This window comes from Callithrix jacchus, chromosome 7 (assembly GCF_049354715.1).
Source record: "Callithrix jacchus isolate 240 chromosome 7, calJac240_pri, whole genome shotgun sequence".
NCBI lineage: Eukaryota > Metazoa > Chordata > Mammalia > Primates > Cebidae > Callithrix > Callithrix jacchus.
The window spans coordinates 28,751,129-28,765,701 of NC_133508.1; the positions used below are offsets into that span (position 1 = coordinate 28,751,129).

Here is a 14,573-nt window from a genome sequence, read left to right on the forward strand (position 1 = left end):
GAGTTAGGGTTAGGGTTAAGATTAGCTAATAGAATATGGCAGAAATGATGAGATGTCACTTCTTTCTGTTTTTTTTTAATTGTGGTAAAATATACATAAGAAAATTTACCATTGATACCATTTTTAAATATACAGTTCAGTGGCATTATATACCGCTGGATGTATCCATCCATCATCACCATCCATCCATCCCCAGAACTTTTCATTTTGCAAAACTGAAATCCATACCCATTAAACATAAATTCCACATTCTCCTCTCCCCCAGGCCCTGGCAACCACCATTCTACTTTTTCTGTCTCTGAGTTTGACTACTCTAGCTACCTCATATAAGTGGAATCATACAGTATTTGTCTTTTTGTGACTGGCTTATTTCACTTAGCCTAATGTCCTCCAGGTTCATCCATGTTGCACTGTGTCAGAATTTTCTTCCTCTTTAAGGCTTAAGCGTACTCGATTGTATGTATCTGTTTATCCATTTATCTGTTGATGGACCCTTGAGTTGTTTCTGCCTTTCGTTATTGTGAATATTCCTGCTCAGAATGCGAGCGTAGAGAAAGCTCTTTGGGATATATACCCAGAAGTGGACTTGCTGGATCACATGGTAATTCTGTTGGGTTTTTTTTTCATTTTTTAAAATTGCATTTTAGGTTTTGGGGTACATGTGAAGAACATGCAAGATAGTTGCATAGGTACACACGTGGCAATGTAAGTTGCTGCCTTCCTCCCCTTCACCTATATCTGGCATTTCTCCCCATGCTATCCCTCCCCAGCTCCCCACCCCCCACTGTCCCTCCCCTATTCCCCCCAACAGACCCCAGTGTGTAGTGCTCCCCTCCCTGTGCCCATGTGTTCTCATTGTTTAACACCCACCTATGAGTGAGAACATGCAGTATTTCTTTTTCTGTTCTTGTGGCAGTTTGCTGAGAATGATGTTCTTCAGGTTCATCCATGTCCCTACAAAGGACACGAACTCATCGTTTTTGATGGCTGCATAGTATTCTGTTATAAATTTTTTTAGGAACTGCCATACATCTGCATCATTGTACATTTCTACCACCAGTGCCCAAGGAGCCCAGTGTCTCCACACCCTCACCAGTTAGAGTAGACTAATACAGTCTCACAGGCATTATTTGCAAAAATTATAAGAATAAAAGCATGGACTCTGGAGTCAAAATACTGGGTTTGAGTTCTGGTTCCAGCACGTACTAGCTCCGTGACCTAAGGATGTTATTTAATTTATCTGTTCCTGTTAGGGAAAAATAATTGTACTTACCTTTTAGGATTATTATGAGGACTACATTTGTTAATATTTGTAAAGCAGTGTGCATGGCTCCTATAGAGTAAATGCTGTATACGTGACAAATAACTAAGAAACTGATCCGGGCACAGTGGCTCATACCTGTAATTCCAACGATTTGGGAGGCTGAGGCAGGAAGATCACTTGAAATGAGAAGTTCAAGGCCAGCCTGGGAAACACAAGACTGTCTCTAAGAACAAACAAAAAGCCTGGGTGCAGTGGCTCATGCCTGTAATTCCAGCACTTTGGGAGGCCGAGGCAGGCATGTCACCTCAGCTCAGGAGTTCAAGACCAGTCTGGCCAAACCCCGTCTGGTGAACCCCCGTCTCTACAAAAATACAAAAATTAGGCAGGAATGACAGCAGGTGCCTGTAATCCCAGTTACATGGAGGCTGATGCAGGAGATTTGCTTGAACTAGGGAGGCAGAGGTTGCAGTGAGTCAAGATTGCACTATTGCCCTCCAGCCTGGGCCACAGAATGAGACTCTGTCTCAAAACAAACAAAAACCCATAAAAACTAGCCAGGCATGGTGGTGCATGCCTGTACTCTTAGCTACTTCAGAGGCTGAGGTGGGAGGATTGCTTGAGCCCAGGAGTTTGAGGCTGCAATGGGCTATGATCATGCCACTGCACTCCAGCCTGGGTAACAAAGTGAGACCCTGTCCCCCTAAAAAACAAACAAAACACACACACACACACACACACACACACACACACACACACACACACTGATGAGTCACATTCCATTAGTCAGGAAAATAAGAGCAACCTAAGAAACTTGAATAGGGAGTTTATTATTGGGAACTAGGGACTTATATGACCTCTGAAGATAAAAAAGGCAGGAATGGCAGAAGACAGGAATCACAGAGAAGCCACCATCAATCCTCGGCACTGACGTGGGTGATTCTCAGAGGACCATCAAAAACCTCGGGCCCACATCAGTATCAGCTGTGTGCCTCTGCAGATGTCCATGTGTTTCTGGGGAAGAACAGTTTCTCCCAGTCTTCCATCGACCACTCGCCTCTCAGATGCCTCTCTGCACTGGGGAGCCTGGAAAGCAGGGGTTTCATGCTTTCAACAGCTCCCGGGAGGGTTCAGAGAGGCAGGGCTGACACCAAGGTTGAATAGACAGGGTTTTATCTAATTTCTGATTATCTCCATGTGTGTTTTGCCTTCATTCATAATTAAAACATTGACTAGAGCCCTAGAAGATCTGTCTACAGCTGTATTGTAAATTCTTTAATGTAAGGGAGAGCATATTTTATACTTCTTTTACTCTCCTTTTCTGCCTTAATAATAGAATTTTGCACCTGGAATGTACTATGGATGCTCAAGAGATTTTTATTTATTAAAAACATTAAAAACCTTTATAACAAAAGTGACTCTATGTGATATAATTCAAACCACAAAGAGCCACTGCTGAAATTATTATAGATGAAACTTTCTTTACAAAACATCTGTTTTTACTTTTTTTCCCCAGTGTATTTTACTTTTATTTCCCAGTCCATTCTCACACTGCTAATAAAGACACATCAGAGACTGGGTAATTTATAAAGAGGTTTAATTGACTCACAGTTCCACAGGGCTGGGGAGGCCTCAGGAAACTTACAATAATGGTGGAAGGGGAAGCAAATACGTCCTTCTTCACATAGTGGCAGCAGGGAGAAGTACACAGCAAAGTGCACATAAAACCATCAGATCTCGTGATAACTTACTCCCTATCACAAGAACAGCATGGAGGTTAACTGCCCCCATGATTTGATTACCTTCCACCGCGTCCCTCAAACAACACATGGGGATTATGGGAACTATAGTCCAAGATGAGATTCAGATGGGGACACAGCCAAACCATATCACCCAATAATAATAGAATTTATTATTAAAAATCAGTTCTTAAAAACACCACCGCCACCATTCATGGCGTATCACAAAGACACAGGACCCAGCTTGATGGGGAGCTGACCAGTCAGATCTAGGACAAGAGAACTCCTGGGCTCAAACGATCCTGAGTAGCCAGGACTACAGGCACAAGCCACCACACCTCATTTGGCTAATTTTTAAAATTTTTTGAAGAGACAAGGGTTTCAACACGTTGCCCAGGTTGGTCTTAAACTCCTAGCCTCAAGCAATCCTCCTACCTTGGCCTCCTAAAGTGTTGGGATTACAGGCATGAGCCACTGCGCCCAGCCAAAAACACCTTCCTAATCGGACTTTAACCTGCTGAGGATAACATTCGAGGTCAGGGTGGTACCACATCATTTACTCCAAGACACTAAACTTGGGATCACTGAAATGCAAGGAGGCTACGGGGCCTTTCAGCAGGAAGACTGTGAGCACCCACTCTCAAGTGGTCGTCCTCATCCTCTCCATCATATTATCGGCTTATTGTCCTCATCACATAACATTATCTGTTATCATTTTTCCTTGCATATCTTCTGTCTCCCCTATCAGAATACAAGATGCAGGGGAGCCGGGATTGTGTCTGTCTTTCTCAAGTTGTCCCCGCGTCTGGTCCACGGTCTGGGCTGGGTGAAGAGGTTCTGAATCAACAGCATGAGTGTGGAGAAACGGGACACCCTGGAGGAGGAAGAGAAGGCCGAGTGCCTGCCCCAAGGCCTGCAAGCCCAGTGCCAAGCGGCAGGCAGAAGCATCTTGTGGGGCCCCAGAGATCCCTTAAAAGATTGCGAATTTGTTTCCTAGGATCTCAATGTTTAAAAAAAGAAAATCTAGGCACAGTGACTCATACCCGTAATCTCAGCACTTTGAGAGGCCGAGGCGGGAAGATCACTTCAGGCCAGGAGTCAAGACTAGCCTGGGCAACATAGGGAGACCTCATCTCTACCAAAAATAAATAAAAATAAAAATCAGCTGGGCATCGGGGCATGCACCTGTGGTCCCAGCTACCCCGGAGGCTGAGGTGGGAGGATTACTTTAGGCCAGGAGGTCAAGGCAGCAGTGAGCTGAGATCCCACCACTGCACTCCAGCCTGAGTGACAGAGTGAGATCCTGTCTGAAAAAAGAGGGAGAAGGAGAAGAAAAAACTATAGATGTATCTATTTTGCTGTCTTTGAATGCAGCTCCTTCATGTCACTTCTCTTCACTATCTGACCAACTCTTCCATCCTTCAATTTCCACTTTAAATGCCTTTCCATCTGCCAAGTAGTTGGAGATGTCCTTATCATACTTCCCAAGTCAGTTCACATCTCAGTGTTAGGGCTTGTATTGTGTCATTAGTCTGTCTGTTTCCAAGCCTACCTTCCCCAGAGACTTGAGTTTCTCTAGGATAACCTCTGTTATCTTCAAGGCCCACCAGTGCTGGTCATAGAGTGAGTGCTCCATGGACTTCATTGTATGCATGACTGGATAGATAATGAGGTGACAACCTGCCTCTCAGAGCCCTAGCCACCCCTAGTTAAGCCATGAGACAGGGCTATGGTTTCCAGTTTGCATGATCTCCTCCCTAAGTTCACTGCACTGCACCTAGAATGAGGAGAATTGGCTGGTCCCGCTTCTTTCCTTTTGGCTCTTCCAGTAGTTTCCTTCCAAGCTGTAAGGCTTTGCTCCAGAGATTTTAAAGTATTAAGAACTGGAATACTGTTCTGCATGTTTAGGTCAACAGAGTCAACTGATCCACAGAATGCACATATTGGTATTTTTTTTCATCATTAAGTCTTCCCCTTCTAATCAATGATATTTGCCCCCGAACTCCAAAGTGATGTTTGATCCTAAATTACATGTGCAAGGCAAGTTAGTTAAATAATGATTTAGTCCAGGTTCCCTGGCAAGCAGGTGACACTGGATAAGAGATTTATTGGTGAAAACACCGGGGAGGGATAGTGAGAAGGAAACAGAGGGTGATAGGGGAGCCATCAGATCATGACACAGGACTGACCCCTCGGAAGATGAGGGAAGGAGGGAAAGAAGCAATGAGGGAAGGGAGTGGGGGAAGGAGGGATTAAGGGAGAGATAATGAAAAGGAGGGAGAAGGGAAAGAAGAAAGAAAGGAAGGAACTGGAGAGGAAGAGAGAAAAGGAGGGAGGGAGGAAGGAAGGAAGAAGGAAGGAAGGAAGGAAGGAAGGAAGGAAGGAAGGAAGGAAGGAAGGAAGGAAAGAAGGAAGGCAGGTAGGCAGGCCATAGACTGCCTTGCAGTTCAAAGAAAGTTTCAGCAAGGCCAAAAGGGAGTCAGTGAACCTATGTTGCCCATTAGAAGAGCCCTGCCTCCCAGGAATGGGCCTCCTTGGCATCCCTGCCATACTCAGTCATTGAGTGGGAGTGGCCCTCAGGAAATGTAGTCTCAATGCTGGGTACACCAGCAGCTAGGGATGGAAATCAGTTATGCTTTGGGAGATCTGAAACATGTATTCACATGCTACTGCAGACAACAATTTGTATAATTTAACTACCCTCTGAACTTAACTGAAACAGTGGAGTGATCCAAGGCAGGTTTGGGGTTGAGTCCTCAAGCATCCACCTGGGCCTTGCTCTCAATTCCACTAACTAAACAGAGGATTGTGGTCACAGCATCCTGAAGGAAAACTGAGGAGAAGTATCCACATTTTGCTAAAATGTTAAGCTATGGCTCTGCAGCAAAATAACTCCTGCTTTCATTTCAAAATACAATCCATGTATTACTTTTCTTCTGTTTCTGCAAGACACTGATTTGAGATGAGTGTTAGATGCCTGCAAACAGGAAAAAAAAAATCTAGTGACTGTTAGTTGAAAGCCTTATTTATTTTTTATAGACTGATTTATGGATCAAGAAATCTTCAATTTGCCTTTGCTGCCAAGTGAGGCCACCTTAGCATGAGCTATCTTTACCTCCATGCCCTAGACCTGCCAGTGGACAGAATCTCACTGCAACTTACAGGCCTTCAGTTATACTGACATCAGCTAGATTAAGAGAGTTGGCTCTTGCCCCAGTGAGTTGACTGTTTAGGAACCAGTGTTTGCAAGAGGCCTTCTTTGCAGAATTCACTCTGCTAAATCTCTCATTTGGGGAATACTTGTCAACATTTATTATTTATTTTTATTTTTAGAGACAGGCTCTCACTTTGTTATCCAGGCTGATCTTGAAGTTTTGGCCTCAAACAATCCTCTTGCCTCAGCCTCTCAAAGCTCTGGCATGAGCCACCATCTTGGCCCTTCATTTGGGGAATCTTTTCAAAATGTCCGTTATAAACAGTGCTTGGTGCAGACAAGCAGTCTTTGGAGGTGATGAAATCTGGTCTTGCATTCTAGCTCTCCCATATTGTTGTCAGCAAAAGCAGGTGAGAGGTAGATGAAGAACACTTAGAAGCTTTCTGAAAGAAATAAAACATGATGGGCTCACATACTTGGTGCAGTATTGAAAGAATAAAAAAAATTTTAAGGAAATAAAACAATGGGTTATAAGTGCTCTTTGTCATTCTTGTGTTCAAAACTCTGAGAGACAGAGACTTTTGTATTCTCTTTTTATTGTACTGACTGTCACATCTATTACAGTTCTTGGGTGTATCTTCTAAACTTGTCACTTTTAATACCATCTGTATTTTTTCATATGTTTATTTTCTCAACTGAAAAATTGAATGGCTTTTAAACTGATTGACTTCCAAGCCAAGAAGATTCCTTTTTTTCTTTTCTTTTTTGAGACAGAGTCTCACTCTGATGCCCAGGCTATAGTGTAGTGTAGTAGTGTAGTGGCACAATCTCAGCTCACTGCAACCTCCACCTCCCAGGTTCGAGCAATTCTCCTGCTTCAGCCTCTGGAGTAGCTGGGACTACGGGCATGCCCCACCACACCTGGCTAATTTTTGTATTTTTAGTAGAGATGGGGTTTCACCATGTTGGCCAGGCTGGTCTTGAACTCCTGCCTGCCTTGGCCTCCCAAAGTACTGGGATTACAGGCATGAGCCATCACGCCTGGCCAAGAAGATTCTTTTATGTAGAATTATACACATAAAGAAGAATCCTGGTAATGATTATTACAAACTTATGTGACTGCATTTTTCTTCATTTTCAAAAACATTGATTGAATGGAATTCTGATATATTTCTTAAAAATTTATTGTTTTCAGTGGTATAAGCAATTCCAAATGGACAAGCTAAGAAGACGTACAGGCTCACATTGTGCTAATTATGGACTTTAAACAAAGTCTCTAGTTCAGACAATGAGGAAATGCGAGAGTTTATGTTTTGTCATGTAACAAATCACCCCCAAAATGTAGTTGCTTAAAGCAGCGATCAATCATTTGCTCCCAATCCTGTGGGTCAGCAATTTGAGTGGTTTTTGCTCACATGGGTCAGCTAGGGCAACTCTGGGAGTATGGGCCTCATCTGGAGAAGCTGGATTGACTGGGATGGCTGGATCCTCTCTTTATGTGCTCTTTCCTCCACTAGTAGGAGAAGCAGAGTCCGCGGCAGCCAGAGAGGGCAAGCCCTTGTGCACAGGCACTTTTCAAGCCTGCACTGTATTTGCTCATGTTCATTGGCCAAAGCAAGTCCCATGGCTAAGTCCAGATTTAAGGAGTGGAAAAATAGATTCAGTCTCCTAATGGGCTGTGTTCCAAAATCACGCTGCAAAGGGGAATACATGTTCATAGAAAGAACTGATCGCTGCATTTTGCTAGCAAGAAAATAGTAGGGCGGGCGCAGTGGCTCACACCTGTAATCCCAGCTGTTTGGGAGGCCGAGGTGGGCAGATCATTTGAGTTCAGGGTTGGAGACCAGCCTGGCTAACATCGTGAAACCCCGTCTCTACTAAAAATACAAAAAATTATCCTGATGCATGCCTGCAATCTCAGCTACTTGGGAGGCTGAGGCAAAAGAATCCCTTGAACCCGGCAGACGGAGCTTGCAGTGAGCAGAGATTGCACCACTCTACTCCAGCCTGGGCGACAGAACCAGACTCCATCTCAAAAAAACAAAACAAACAAACAAACTGTTATGAAAACACAGGTTGACAAAGGATTGTTACCGCTGCCTGCGTGAATTTTGCTGAGAACTTGCTTCCTAACACATGAGAGCAACTTAGTTCCTGTTCTTTCTCCAAGCTTGATCCTTCCAGCTTTCCAGGAATTCTCTAAGCTTTTCCAATAAATTCCGTTTGCTCAATACAGCCAGAGTTGATTTTTGTTGTTTGGTTTTCTTTGTTGCTTAAAAGATCCTAGTGAACTAAAATTCACTACGAATTCATGCTACTTCAGATTCAATTACAAAATAAAAGATAAAAAAGAGTATCCTGGTCTTATTTGTCAAAAATGCTGTATGATGACAGCTCCCCGGTGCTCTCTAGAGTAGCTGAGTAGATCATTAACTGCTCTTGGGACTTTATGGAAATATGTAATATTTTTAATCAATTTTTACATTTATAGTAAAAATTTAGAAAATTCAAAACTGCCAGGTGTGGTGGCTCATGCCTGTAATCCCAGCACTTTGGGAGGCTGAGGCGGGTGAATCACCTGAGGTTTCAGGAGTTTGAGACCAGTCTGACCAACATGGTGAAATCCCATTTCTACTAAAAATACAAAATTAGCCACGCATGGTGGTGCATGCCTATAATCCCAGCTACTCGGGAGGCTGAGGCAGAAGAATTGCTTAAACCTGGGAGGTGGAGGTTGCAGTGAGCCAAGATCATGCCATTGCATTCTGGCCTGGGCGACAAGAGTGGAACTCTGTCTCAAAATAAATAAATAAAAATTAAAACATAAAATAACTTTTTAAAAAATGAAAATTCAGAAAACTTTAGAAAGAACAGAAACACAAATGATCTCACCAGCTAAATGCAACTACTGTAAAAATTATTTAAAGAATTATTTCAGAATTGGTATAAGCAAATATTCCCTGTTCTCTATTTTAGATGTCTATCTAAAATTTCAGTTTAGGCTGGGCATGGTGGCTCATGCCTACAATCTCAGCACTTTGGGATGCCAAGGCAGGCAGATCACCTGAGGTTAGGCGTTTTAGATAAGCCTGGCCAACATAGTGAAACCTCATTTCTACTAAAAATACAAAAATTATCCAGGCCTGGTGGCCCACACCTGTAGTCCCAGCTACTCAGGAAGCTGAGTCAGGAGAATCGTTCGAACCCAGGAGGTGAAGATTACAGTGAGCAGAGATTGTGCCAGTGCACTCCAGCCTGGGTGACAGAGTGAGATTCTGTCTCAAAAATAACTACAATAAAATAAAATTTAAAAAACATTTATTTTTGACACAGGGTCTCAGTCTGTCTCTGAGGCTGGAGTGCAGTGGCTTGATCACTGCTCACTACAGCCTCAACCTCCCCAGCTCAAGCAATTCTCTCACCTCAGCCTCCTAAGTGCAGGAGATTGCAGGTATGTGCCACCATGCCCAGCTGTTTTTATTTTTATTATTATTATTCATAGAGATGGGGTCTTATGTTACCCAGGCTGGTCTTGAACTCCTGACCTCAAGTGATCCTCCTGCCTCGGCCTCCCACCGTGTTGGAATTACAGGTGTGAGCAACCATGCCCAGCCTCTATATGAAATCTCAGGTAGAAATTTTTCACTTTTTTTCTTTTCTAACTGGTCTTTTCCTATTTGCAGCCAGTTTGGCATACAACAAATCTTCACCAATGTTGTAGTCCGCCCATTCAACAACAGAAATTTCTCTATCATCTGTTAAGCCCTGACGTTTGGTTTGTTCAGCTTGCAGAAGAAAAAAATCATAAATATGCTCAGGCTATATTGTCTTTTATGTCTCGCCCATAGAGGGTAATAAACACCTAAATAGCCCAATAGACAGGGAGGTTTTGAATTTAAACAGTCCTCAATTCAAATTCTAGTTCCTTGCTTCTACAAGTCGTGTGATCGGAGGTATCTTGCCTGATCTGTATGCTCCTCAGATTCCCTGTTTGCACAGAGGGAATAAGAATTTCTGCCTTCAAGGGCAATGTGAAGATTGAAGATAAGATTTGAAAAACGCTTAGCACAGTGACTAAGCCATGCATGATGTGGAACCTCTACTCTCCACGTTATCTATATTAATTAAGTAGAAAGTAAACTGTAGCAAGACAACAGTCAATCCCATAGTTTTTCTCCCCTTGCCTTAAATCAGTAGTCCCTAACTTTTTTAAGCACCCCTTTGAGTTCAAAGTAAGCTATGAACCCTCCCTCCAGAAAAATAAACATCACAAAAGAAGCCTAACTTTTTGTATAAAATTTCATGAGTCCCAGATACCTTAGTCATTCTATGAACTTTAAAATTTAAAACTCCTGCTTTTTGGCACAAGTTCTACAAGGTGTACATTTTAAAAATAAAAATTTAACCCAACTTCTGCTTTAAATGAGATAGCTTCCTTTAAGCCCTCTATGTGAGAGACAGTGTTCACAAAGTCCCATGTGTTCCCCTATAGTTAGGATGGAGTTTTATAGAAATACTTCTGGCCAGAGGATTATAAGGGGAAGGACATATGATACCTTCAGCTCAAGCCTTTAAATGGCAGGTGTGAAGAGTTCTCTAGTTTTACCTTTCCCATCTGTGGTGCTGGAAGCAAAAACACTTTAAATGGCAGAGTTGCAAAATATAAGTATCTTCAGCCCCAGAATTGAAAGTGAGCTACCAAAGAGATCCATCTATGATATAATGAAGAAATCTTTCCTGTGTCAATTCACTGAGAAGTCAGGTTTGCCTACTAAAGTAGCTAGCAGATTATTTAACCCAACTAAGACATTCCCTCTACTAATATATAACTTTTTTTTTTTTTGAGATGGAGTTTTGCTCTTGCTGCCTAGGCTGTAGTGCAATGGCACAATCTCGGCTCACTGCAACCTTTGTCTCCTGGGTTCAAGCAATTATCCTACCTCAGCCTCCCAAGTAGCTGGGATTACAGGCATGCACCAGATAATATTTTGTATTTTTAGTAGAGATGGGGTTTCACCATGTTAGCCAGGCTGGTCTTGAACTCTTGACCTCAGGTGATCTGCTCTCCTCAGCCTTCCAAAGTGCTGGGATTACAGGCGTGAGCCATCGCGCCCGACCTGATATCTAACCTTGAATAACTTGGATTGAGCTGGACTATGTCTCTAGTAAATCAAATCTGTATCTTAATAATAACACATTTGTAAAGTGTTCGTTCAAAGGTCTTTGACACATCTCACCGTATTTTACAACTTTGTGAGATAGGAGGGCAGGGAGTATTATATCTCCTTTATAGATAGAACGAACTAAAGCTCAAAAATTGTGTCTTGCTCAAGCACACTAGTGAACATTCACTTTTTTATTAGTTATATTTTAAATTAATTATTTATTTATTTAATCATGCTATGAGTAGGACTTTTTATCAGTTACATTTCTTTTGAAAAGATGTCTTAGAACTTTACTGCAACTTTTTTTTCCTTTAACTTTTTTTTAGGTTCAAGGTTACATGTGCAGGTTTTGTTATATAGATAAACTGTGTCACAGGGGTTTGGTGTAAAGATTATTTTGTCACCCAGATATTAAGCCTAGTACCAACTGCAACTTTTAAAATTTGATTTATCCATCCAGTTTTTCTAACTTTGCTCTATAAAAGATTTGAAGTGGTTATATTTCAACTAGATACAATATATTAGTGGGTTTAGCTAAGAAGATGCTATACATAGAAAGCCTGATGACTTTCTGGGATTATCCTTAGTTAAAATTACTGGATGGTTTCAACTACAACGACATGTACTTGATTAAAAAATGTGTTAAGCAAAGCAACACCTTTTTGGTTGAGAAACTCACAATAATATGAATTGGTAACTTACCTTTATTCTTGTCAAAAACAAAATAATTGCTTTTAAAAGTAAAAGGTATATTTTAAAAATAAATCACAATATTCACTTCTTTAATCCCCTTTTATTATGAATGCATTTTATTTATTATGAAATGCAGAAAAGTACATAAACATAGTTAAATTGATAATTACAAAGAAATATATGCAATTACCATAAAGGTCAAGAAAGGAAACATGGCCAACACTTCAGCAGCAATCCTCTTCAGCACAAAACTCACCATTAATTCAACACCCAATCTTTTGAATTCATCATAACGTAAATTACCCATGATACTGATTTTTTTTTCACAATCGCATTAGACAAAGCATTGAAAATATTGCTGAATTTGCCCCTTGTTTACAAAGCAAGTTCAAGTTTGCTTAAGATACCCTATTTTCACTTTTCAAGATGCCATTCATTCAAAGGAGTAAGCATCATATTTAAGGTACTCATGCCCTCAGAAAGAGAAACTGGAGTGAGCTGTCTCGTCATTATTTTTTTTAACTATAGAAACATCATTCAGATTTGAATGACTTCAAGGAGATGCCACAATTAGGCCAAACTACACAACGTGAATCAGCGTATGGTCAGTATGGTATCTTTTCTTCTCTTATTTTTGAGATGGAGTTTCACTCTTATTGCCCACGCTGGAGTACAGTGGCGCCATCTCAGCTCACTGCGACCTCCACCTTTTGGGTTCAAGCAATTCTCCTGCCTCAGCCTCCCAAGTAGCTGGGAATAGAGGCATCTGCCACCCCACCCAGCTAACTTTTTATATTTTTAGTAGAGACAGGGTTTCATCATGCTGGCCAGGCTGGTCTTGAACTCCTGACCTCAGGTGATCCACCAGCTTCAGCCTCCCAGGGTGCTGGGATTACAGGCGTGAGCTACATGCAAGGCTAGTTTGGTGTATTTTCAAAAGGAGATCATTTCTTCCTATATTTGAGAGTTTGCCCATTTAAATTAGCTTAGCTACAAGTAACAGTAAATGCAAAACTACAGTGATTTATCAAAAAAGCAGATTATTTTCTCACTCACATTAAAAATCTCTCTAGAGGCTGGGTGCCATGGCTCACGACTGTAATTTGAGCACTTTGGCAGGCCGAGGCGGGTAGATCACGAGGTCAGGAGATCAAGACCATCCTGGCCAACATGGCAAAACCCCTTCTCTACTAAAATACAGAAAATTAGTGGGGCATGGCAGTGCGCACCTGTAGTCCCACTCAGGAGGCTGAAGCAGGGGAATCGCTTGAACCTGGGAGGTAGAGGTTGCAGTGAGCTGAGATAGCACCACTGCACTCCAGCCTGGTGACAGAGTAAGACTCCGTTTCAAAAAAACAAAACAAAACAAAAAAACCACTTCTCCAGAGAGGTAGTAGTCTCTCTGAGGTGACGCGCCGTCCTACGATGCCAGAAAACCAGGCTCATATCTTTGGCTCTATCATCCTTAGCACATGGTTTCCACTTCATAGTCCAAGGTGGGTATTCACGCTCCAGTTCTCACATTCACACTATAGCCAGAAAGAAGGAGAAAAGTAGAAGAGCCTTTTCCCTTTAAGGACATTTCCTGAAAGTTCCATGCATCACTCCTGCTTATGTCCTGTTGGCAGACATGGCCACGTCAAGCTACAAGGGAAGTGGAGAAATACAATCTTTTACTGGACGGGGAGAGGTCCACTAAAAACTAGGGATTCTACAAAGAAAGAAATGACAAAATATTGGGAGAAAGCCTCATTTTGACAGAGCTTTTAAACTGGTGTGTTCTACAGGTAAATTTATTCACTATATAAACAGGTCAATCTTCCTTTGAATATAAAAGTAACCTGCATATAGAAAAACGTGCAAAATTTATTTTAGAATTTTGCCAATGAAATCTAGTTTTTTAAATGTCAATTTAAGATGGTCTTTCTTTTTTGATATAGCTAATGAATATTCCTTTTTCTGGAAGTATACTTTGTGATTAAAAAAAAAAAAAGAATAAAAGCCAGATGGAAAACAGTGTTGTGAAAGGAAAGAATTCAGTACTACCACACAGTTGTATACCACCTGGCAAGCAGACAACACTAATAATTTGGAACCCTGCCGAAGAAGTCATATGCCCCTTCTGGTCTGGGCTGCTAGGACACACACCTGCCTAAATGCGCCAAGTGTGCTTCCTGCTACACGCTCTTAACGCAGCGGCCTAAAAGCACATAATGCAGGCCAAAGGTGAGCCTGAAAGAATACTCACAGAAATCACATCATCCCAAAGTGATGACAAGATTTGATTAATTAGGAAACGAAATTTATATGAGTGGAATTAGCATATTTCCTCAAACACTGCATGAAAATTGGGTACCTAATTGGCCAGGCTGGTCTTGAACTCCTGAGCTCAGGTGATCTGCCCACCTTGGTCTCCCAAAGTGCTGGGATTACAGGCGTGAGCCACCGCACCCAGCTGTGCCCCCATTTATTATTTTATATTCTTTATTGCATACCTTCCCATGGCATGTGCCCCCATTTCTAAATTATCTCTTTCTTGGAGAAATGTTGCTAGTTTATGG

General features: G+C 41.8%; 1 protein-coding gene across 3 annotated transcripts in view; it reads right to left on the minus strand.

Annotated features, from left to right (window-relative positions):
• Nucleotides 1-2,842: 2,842 nt before the first annotated feature.
• The window catches only part of LOC118143121 (uncharacterized), a 38,390-nt gene continuing 26,659 nt past the window's right edge, over nucleotides 2,843-14,573 (minus strand). For 2 of the 3 annotated variants that reach the window (XM_078329692.1, XM_078329691.1), the window contains one exon: nucleotides 12,101-13,656. The gene's annotated coding sequence lies outside the window, so the exon portion shown is untranslated. Of the gene's footprint in view, nucleotides 6,598-12,100; nucleotides 13,657-14,573 lie in introns of those variants that run through there. The other variant, XM_054258573.2, reaches the window with a different exon arrangement.